We start from the raw sequence: 9,882 nt of genomic DNA, 5'->3' as shown, positions 1-9,882 counted from the left end.
ATATATATATATATATATTTGATGATTTGGATGAATTCAGGGACAGTATTGATTTTTATGACAGTTGTACAAATTCAGAACCTCAATTCATGTGCACCAATCCCGAATGCCGGTGTGAAGTGTCTGACATTGTATACACTTTAATCCAGTACAAGCTGCTCCCTGAATGCTCAATGCCGGAGACCGGCCGTCCCACTGCATTGCATGTATTGGAAAAGGTTGATATATTTCCCTCCCCACCTTTTCCTCCGCTACATCGATGACTGTATCAGCGCTGCCTCGTGCTCCCACGAGGAGTTTCAACAGTTCAGCCACTTTACCAACACCTTCCACCCCGACCTCAAATTTACCTGGACCGTCTCAGACTCCTCCCTCCCCGCCCTACACCTCAAATGGTCTGTTCCCGCTCCATTTGCACTTTGGTGGTCGGGGGTGAGGGGGGGGGGGGGGGGTCGGTGCGTAGCGGAGAGGTTGCAGGTGGTGGGTGGGTGGAATTAGGGCATTTAATTTTGTCTGCGTGCAGAAATGATATTACGTGCAGCATTTTTGGTGTCTTCAGCAGCGGCTGCGGCTTCTATTTATCTCTCAGCACCACCCCTACAAAACTCCCAACATCCTGATGAACAGCTGATACCTGAAACGTCGACTTTCCCGCTCCTCGGATGCTCCCTGGCCTACTGTGCTGTGCCAGCACTACAGTTTTCATCTCTGCTCCGTTTACGCCTGTCAATGTATGAGACCTGGATCTCTGAATGTTTACATCATCATTATTATAAATAGTAGTGTTAATACTAAAACCCATTTTTTCCTCTTTGTTTCTCTTACAGTCGCAGTCGCTCTGATGCTCTCTTGTGCGCTGCTTTTCTCTGTGATCCTCTGGCTGTCTTGCACACATTCCCTCTCTCTCTGTCTCCGTCTCTGTCTATGTCTCGCTCTTTCTCTCTCTCCCTCTCTTGCTCTCTTGCATGCGCTGCCTCTCTGACTGGCTCTCTAGCGCATTGTCTCCCTCTCTCTCTGTCTCTCTTTGTGCCTCTTTTGTTTGCATTATGACTTTCTCTCCTGCTCTGTCTGATCCCCAGTCTCAACAATCACATGCTCACAGATTCTTGTGCCGACGATCTCAGCTCCATTCCAAGTACAAATCGCTCATTGAGTGTTGTGAACCTGAATGATAATAAATTGGGAGATTCAGAAATTAAACAGCTGTCAGGAAGTCTGAGGAACCCACACTGTAAAATGCAGAAACTGGAGTAAGAATCAAAACATTTTAAATTGCATTTCGAATAACTAGATGCCCAACTCTATTGTTTGCACAAATAAGAATGAAAACTGGGTATATCCTCTGATTCTTGTTCTCTTTCTAATCCGCAGGCTTTGTGACAACAGTCTCTCAGGATCTTCTGCTGAGGATCCATACTCAATACAAACTGGAAGAACTAAACCCCGGAAATAATCAAGTCAACCATTCAAGATTGAAAGTACTATCATTGGTTGTGATGAATCCTCATTGCAAAATACGGAAACCGTTGTGAGTACCATATGTTTTTAATTAAGGTATTATTTGAATAAGTAATGGTCACCGTTGAGGATTTATTCTGATTCTTATTGTTTCTTTCCCTTTCATCCTAATACTGTACAAAAATGGTGTGACAAAATCTTGTGTCCTTGTTCTCAGCTCTGGTCTCAATACAAACCAATCTTTAATGGAAGTGAACACGAATGATAACAATTTGGGAAATTCGGGGTGAAGCCGGGGAGCTCAGACTGTAAATTACAAAAACTGCAGTATGTACCTGTCTCTGTGAGATTGTGTTTCTATGAATTGATGTCACATTGCACATGGTTACTCCAATCAAGAATTGATTTAAATACACACTTCAGAAAGACACTTTAAATAGACACTGTTTTACTAAAAAACAATGCAATTTATTACTATAATCAGTGTTCGTGATTTTATTGAACATTGGAGGTTTACTCTGATTGTTTTCATTTCTCTTTCCATTCTGCCCAGCTTGTATGACGTCGGTCTCACTGATTCTTGTGCTCATGAGCTCAACAGTGCTGTCAGTACAAACCAGTCATTGAAAGTTCAGGATCTGGGATCAGGTTCCTTCACAGACCAGTTTGTTCGCCCTGTCACTCAAGTCGTGCATATTTGCACAGATTTGGAGCTGATTGGGTAAGCGTCTTCACTTTTCTGGGTTATCTTAGTCAATGATTATTGAACGATTACCTCCACCTTATTTATGTCTGTATTTAGTTTGTTTATTTTTCTGTACAATCTATTTCAGGCTGTGGTGAATACTGTTCAGTCCAAACAGACATCTTAATTCACTGCAGGAATCAAGAGCGAGACTGACAGTTTCATTGGACGGATCTTTCAATTACTCAAGATTACTTTCCTCTTTATATTTGGACAATTCTCTGTTCTTCACCATCAAAGAAAACTGATTTATGTGGACGTCAGTAAAACATTTGACAAGATTCCTCATGGGAGACTGTTTAGCAAGATTAGACCTCATGCAATGTAAGGATAACTAGCCATTTGGATACAGAACGGTGTCGAAGGTAAAAGACAGAATGTGGTAGTGGAGGGTTACTTTTCAGACTGGAAGCCTGTGAACAGTGGTGTGCACAAGGACGGTTGCTGGGTCCACTGCTTTTCGTTATATATACAAATGATTTGGTTGTGAACATAAGTGGTATAGTTAGTAAGTTTGCAGATGACACCAAAATTGGAAGTGTCGTGAACAGCAAAGAAGGTTACCTCATATTACAACCGGATCTTGATCAGATGAACAAATGTGCTGAAAAGTGGCGGATGGAGTTTAATTTAAATAAATGTGAAGTGTTGCATTTTGGAAAAGCAAATCAGACCAGGACTTATACACTTAATGGCAACGATTGGGAAATGTTGTTGAACAAAGAGACCTTGCTGTGCAGTTTCGTAGATACTTGAAAATGGAGTCACAGGCAATTAGGATAGTGAAGAAGGCATTTGGTCTGCTTTCATTTATTGATAGACCATTTTGTATAGGCATTGGAGGGTCATGTTCTGGCGGTACAGGGTATTGGTTCGGCCATTTTTGGAATTTTGCGTGCAATTCTGGCTTTCTTCCTATCGGAAGGATGTTGTGAAACTTGAAGAAGTTCAGAAAAGATTTGCAAAGATGCTGCCAGAGTTGGGTGATTTCAGCTATTGGGAAACGTTGCAGACATTGGGGTTGTTTTCGCTGGAGATTCAGAGACTGAGGGGTGATCTCGTCGAGGTTTGTAAAATAATGAGGGCATTGGTAATGGACAGGCTCTTTTCCCTGGGATGGGGGTATCCAGAACTCGAGGGCATAGGTTTTGGGCGAGAGTGGAACGCTTCAAAAGGGACCTAAAGGCCATCTTTTTCACACAGTGTAGTGCGTGGATGAAATGAGCTAGCCGATGACGTGGTGGAGGCTGGCGCAATGACAATAATTAAAGGGTATCTGGATGGGTACATGAACAGGAAGGGTTTGGAGAGACATGGACCAAATGCTGGAAATGCGACTGGATTAGGTTAGGATATCTGGTTAGCATGGACGAGGTGGACTTAAAAGTCTGTTTCCTGCTGTACATCCTTTTTGATTCTGCAACTAGATGTTGGCCAGATTGAAATGCTGTTCGCCGTTTCCAGGTTTCTACCTCACACACATTGTGGGGGGGGCGCAGTATCATCTCCCATTGTGAGGAGACAACACCTGCAGACTCCCAATGGGCGTTTCAACAGGATATCAAGACACAGTGTTGCAAAATGGGGACAAAAACAGACATGAAGGAGCCAGAGTGAGTCGCAGGCTGGGCTGCAGTGGACCAGTGACAAATGTAATCAATATTCCAAGGTTGAGAGGTCAAATAAGCAGGTGACCTTGTCAGCACCAGTGCCCACTGATACATGTGGAAAGTGCGTGGGTTCTGGCTGCGGACAGGAGCCGCTGAGCTGGGATAGATATCAGTGTTAAATGAGGACTAGCATTCATTGTCAGCACTCATCCAGGGAGAGGATCAGATTGAGTTAGATCCATGATATTGAGCACATGAGAAATTAAAGATTTTCTGCTTGCTCAAAGGAAGTTGCTGAAGCCATGTAAGTAATAAACTCTCTGCGTTATTAACATGTCTGTCATTCATTCACAGCCAGAGTAATTTGCTGACGTTAAGGTTTGTCAAATGAAGCAGTTGATCCATGAAAATCGCTTACTGTTCAAAATGTTGAATGAAGCAGCAGAAAATATAGGCTGAATCTTGTGGATTTGTTTTCAATTGAGTTTCTGAGCTTTTCTCTCAATGAGGCCCGCTGAGAGTTCTTACCACACCTTATCCAAGCAAGCATCATCAACAATTTACATTGTGTCTTTCTCTTGCGTGTGTTCCACCCTTCTGACCATGTACTGTTCCTGGAACAGCTCACCACTCACCGCCCAAAGACCAGCATCCCTTGCAGCGACGCTGCCTTTGAAATGCTGCTTCCACTCAGGCTTTGAGCCTCAGCAGGAACGGCCACAAAGACACACTGCTCTTGTTACACAGCCGGCATGGCTGACACCTCCTCGCATGCACAACCCGTAGTCACTGTGCATACACTAGTCCAGGCAGTTCATACACTAGTCCAGGCAGTTTACCTGTTCTCAACCCCATCCCAGATAACCACCTGCTCCACGTCACTGTTACTTTGTTCCCAGTGCACAATGGAGAACCACAGTTTCACATTGTGCAGTAGGCGATCATCACAGATGTCAGAGATGACTAACATCAAAACATAAAATTTACTTCCAGCCAAAAGAAAGGAATGCAAACATGACAAACGGAGGCAGCATTTTGACCCACAATGCAACTCAGGAATCTTCAGGAACCTTCGACTGGCATCTTCAGGAATGACAGTTATACAATGCATGATACTGTGCTGCACACAACGCTTGCCAACTGGAACTGGATGTCAGGCAGGTCCTGCCAGGCCCGTAGTGCCTGATACAACAAAGCTCCATCATGGACAGGCTGAACTGCACCACTGGTAGACTGCAACGACCTGCTGCAGTTCCTCAGCACCTATCACATCCCTATTTAACTGCTGCAGAGAACAGCACGTCCGGCTGATCCTGAACATTGGCCCGAGCATATTGGTAGCTCCTTTGACCGTTGTCCACCTCTTTTCATGTCATTGGTGCACAGTTCAGCATCAGTGAGGTGGCAACGTTCAATTTGAAACATCTAATTGCGTGGGTGCGATTCTCCTGTGAGCAGCATTCAAGCCCAAAGCATTTTTACTCTGTGGACATTGGAGACAGATGTGGAAAGCTGCTTTCCATACTGTCCCCGGAGAAATCATATCATGGATTTAAGGTCACACCCACACTTTGTTCCAACAAACTGATATAGTTCACTCACCCTGGAGATTTTTCCAGTTATTTCCAGCTGTGTTTTTCTCTGTTGGGAGAACGAGTGAGGACATTGTCAAGACCGAGCTCTGTTTGTCACCATATAACACCCTCCCGAGTCTCCATGTGCCCTGTCTTCATTATGTTCCCTTCAGGCCATTTTCGCAGATTACACTCAATTATATTGGAGACTCACTGCATGTTCAAAGACTGTGGTGATATTCTTTGAGGCACAGAAACTTCCGACAAATCTCAGTTGGATAGCTGCAGGAAGGATGTTGCTCTGAAGCAAGGGGAAGATGCTGTCAGAATAAGAAGTAGGCCATTTCATAGTGAGACCAGAGACTGAGAAGAGAAGGCTAAAATGCTAATGCTAAGCTGCTTCCTTTGTTGGTTTTGTTGCCTCCTCGACGGAAGGTGGGAGGAAAGAAGGTTTTCAAACACCCCATTACATTTAAAAATAAAGTCAATTCGTTCAATTTCACAAATGATTTCAAGTTTTTTTAAAGTGTTATGGAATTGAAGTCACATTTTTGTCAGCAATTTTAATAATTTCTTTGTTGGGACATACACTACCCGCGCACCAGGATTTGTTGAAATCTTTTTTTTTTAATTTTTGAGAAATACACCTTTACACACAGGTGAACAAAAATAAAAGTGACAAATTACAAAACAACCGAATAGCTTCATTGTGAAATACAGAGAGTGGAAGAGAAAGTCGGAAGATGCTAGTTCAATGGCTTTACTTTTGTGAGAGAACCTAGGAAATTTTGTGTGCTTGGACACTGCTGTGTAGTAAATAAAGGGAGGTGAGTTTTTTTTACAACTCCAAGTTTGAAAGTGGAACTAAAAGGTATTCACATATTAGTAACACAAAGGCATGTAACTTTTGCAGAAGCTGGATTTTGAGCATCTACTGAGGCAAGCTGACACCAAGTGTTTTAACAACCTTTGGGGTTTTAAGTTGCAGTTTGTTGCAAACTTGTTAAACCGTAGTGAAGCACAAATTTCTGAAAACCTTGTAAACAGAGATATTTGACTCAACCTCTAGTGAGTAATGATCAAACATTCGAAAGACTCAAAAACAAGAACTTCTATGTCGAACAATGACCTAGGTCCAACTGACCAGCTATGGAATTGACGATCTCCTGTCTCACTGCAGTCAACAGCTACGTGGTATTTCTTGATGGTTTGCCGACAATTTGAGGAAGTTACTTCATTCTACTTCTGTAGTGTGGAGTCTTGATTCGTAGAATATGTTCCTGTTGACTCAGTCTTCCATTCACGATGGTTTGTGCAAAAACAATGATTGTATCTGCCCGATTTGTGTGCATAATTCGTGATTAAGGAGGGTACTTATTAATATTCATTGTGTTTATTGTTCATCTCTTTGTCAATTGTTAAAGTTTGTTTGTCTTAAATCAGTTATTTTTGATAAAATCTCCTATTCTGCGTCGAGTTGGAAAATTAACCATTTTGTGAGTCATTTGATTGCCTGTATAAAATGCATTTATAAATGTATATAGCGTATGCAACATACTTATACATTTTTTAACGGTTCATTGATAGTTGGGACTGAATAGTTTTCACCTGACGACAGTTTCTCACTTACAAGAGAGTCAAATCTGATCAGGAATATAGGAGAAAGTGAATAGTCCGAACAGCTCATATGCACAAATGTACTTCATGATGAGTGCACTCTTGTCTGTTCAACGAGTGGCAAGGTTTGGAGGCTCTGTGAAACATTTCTGAATGCAGACAATGCGATCTGGATATGGTTGACTGTAATTCATGAGGAAGCAGAAGAATGGATACCAGTATTAAAGGCTGTACTAAAACATCAGATGGCAATCGAAGTAGCTACAACCATGCTATCTCCAAGCAGAGACAGGAATTAACATTGAAATATTTAAAAGTCTTAACTAAAGCTGAACTGACAACTGCCAAATGATATAGAGGTGCAAATGTCTGTCAGAGCCAAGAAAACAGACGGAAATAAGACTTTGTCAAGTCATTTGGAATGTGTGGGATATGAGAGATCACTGCAATCTGCAAGTGACTGGAATTGTCCATGACGAAATTACTTAAAATATTTTGATCATGAAGAAGAGATGAAGCAATTAGAAACAGAGTTCCAAAGAACAGAGAAAAGGGTAAAAGGTGAAGGAAGTTTTGGAATTTAAAAGGAATGAGATCGAATAAGGATTTGAGAAACTAACTTTAGAGAAGTGGAACAGAGGAAAAAAAAAGAAGAGCATCAACATATCTACAACTGGAATTACCAACGAAAATACGAGAGAGATAGGCACTACGAACGTTAATGACTGCAGCTTTAAAAATAAACATCAGATGTAAAAGAACGCTCAACGGTAAAACCAAAAGCATATCCTAATGTCCAGAAAGGACATTTCCACAGGCCAAATCAAAATGTGAGGCAAAAGGATGTTGGGCGATATTCTGCCATTTGAAAGCACAGTGAAGCGAACCAAATGGTTGAAGGTGAATTGGACACTGCCCATGTGGCGCAGCTTGGTAGGTAGAGCACATGAGATCCTCACCGTTAGAGGATCTTTATATGCGTTATTATGCAGTAACAAGGGGTATTCTGTGTGTATGTGCGTTAGTTTATAAATTATGCAAGTAAAAATCACTGTAACTTGAGGGAATAGCCTTGCAAAGCGGTATTGAATTTGAAGAGGTTAAAAACAAATTTGACTCTGAGATCTGGACATTTCAAGTTGCCACCATGTATAAAGATCGAAGTGAAAATATTCAATTTTCCTTCTTTACTGCCTGCTGCTCGTGCACACTTATCTTCAGTAACTGGTACACAGAGACACCCAAGTCCCACTGCACACCCCCTCCCCTAGTTTACACCTATTCACGTTCCTGTTTTTGTTTCCAATGTGAACAAACTCGCATTTATCCAAATCATGGTGCATCTCACATTGGTCTGCCCACTCAGCCACACTGCCCAGATCATGATGCGGGATCCCGACATCTTCGTCACAGCTCACCCTCCCAGCCAACTTGCCATCATCTGCAAACTGTGAGATGTTACACTTTGTTCCCTCGTCCAACTACACAAGAGCATGAGACGGGAGGATAGTTGACACGCTTCGGTGGGGGCGGGTTGGGGGCGGGCAGTTGTGAACCAACACTGACATTCCTCATGTCCTGGAAACAAGGTGGTGACAGAGTATCCTGCGGGGAATTGCACTGCGTCGGTGGGCGGGGCTTATTTGATGGACTGCTGGTCTGCTCAATCAGGATGAGAAGTCAGGGGGGTTGACGACTATTTGTGGATTCCAGAATGAAGGAGGATTGTCTGGAAATCAGGGGTAGAGTGGCTTCCTTGTGTTTAATGTGATTCATTGGTACCCTTTGGTTGCCTGCCCACGCCACTGCAGAGATATATTTCTTGGAGCATTGGCCTTTGTCTACTATTCATTTTATTATTTCCAAATTGCACACACGAAAAATAAGTCCAAAAATATTGAATGGAAATAGAGTTGTGTATATACGTATGTATGCACATGTCTATATGTGCAGGACATAGTTATTTCATCTCTCTGAGTCTATATAAAAATGTTACCTCATTTGGTTAAACTGTTAAAACGTTTGCTCTATTTTTTGAGCCATTGCAGCTCACCTGCAATATAGAAAAATCAAGTTACTGATCCCTAAGCTAATAGTCACATTGATGTCGAGGTCATGTTCTGAATTGTAACACTGACCGGGGAGGGATGGGGGATTGGGCGGCGGGGGGGGTGGGGGGGGGGGGCGTGGGACTATTATGTCAGTGCTACAGGTCTAGGAAGTTGCTCAATGCGTAATTCTCGTCATGTGCCTGGTTCCCCTTGTCATTTAAGTATCTGAAGATATCCCCTGGTGACACTCATGATTTGATGGTGACAGAGACAGAATGTCAGGTTACATGTCAATACAGATGGTCAGCTGTTCTGTCACTGAGTGACTTGTGGTGCATGTTCCTTCTGACTTGTCTGTTCAAGTCAGGCCGGTCCTCCCTGACCCTTTGTGCAATCCTTTTCCGATGTCGAACTGTGAAGACATTTCGTTTACTTGTAGAAGATGTATCCTCATTCTGATAAAACTCAAACTCAGCAAGCTAGCAAACTGCACAGGTTCATTGTAGTTTCATGAATCAGTGCAAAAATCTTGTGTTAATCTGGGGAATGCATTTGTGTTCATTTGGGCAAAAATGTTTCATCATTTTGTACAGAAAATGTGTTTCTTTGTTTAAATACTTTGTATAAACATGTGAAATAAGCTTGTGTTAATTTGGACAAAACGTTGTATTAATTTGTGCAGAACACTTGCCTTAATATGAGTCGGCAAAATAATGATTTCTCAATTTATACAAAGAGTGGGTGTTTACTCCGAACCTGACACAAGAGTTTTGCACAATTATTTTGCGCAAAAATCCTGTGTTCATTTGTGGAGTAAACTGGTGATA

Source organism: Chiloscyllium plagiosum, chromosome 21 (genome assembly GCF_004010195.1).
Source record: "Chiloscyllium plagiosum isolate BGI_BamShark_2017 chromosome 21, ASM401019v2, whole genome shotgun sequence".
Lineage (NCBI taxonomy): Eukaryota > Metazoa > Chordata > Chondrichthyes > Orectolobiformes > Hemiscylliidae > Chiloscyllium > Chiloscyllium plagiosum.
The sequence above is the reverse complement of the archived record's forward strand: the minus strand, read 5'-3'. Positions refer to the sequence as shown.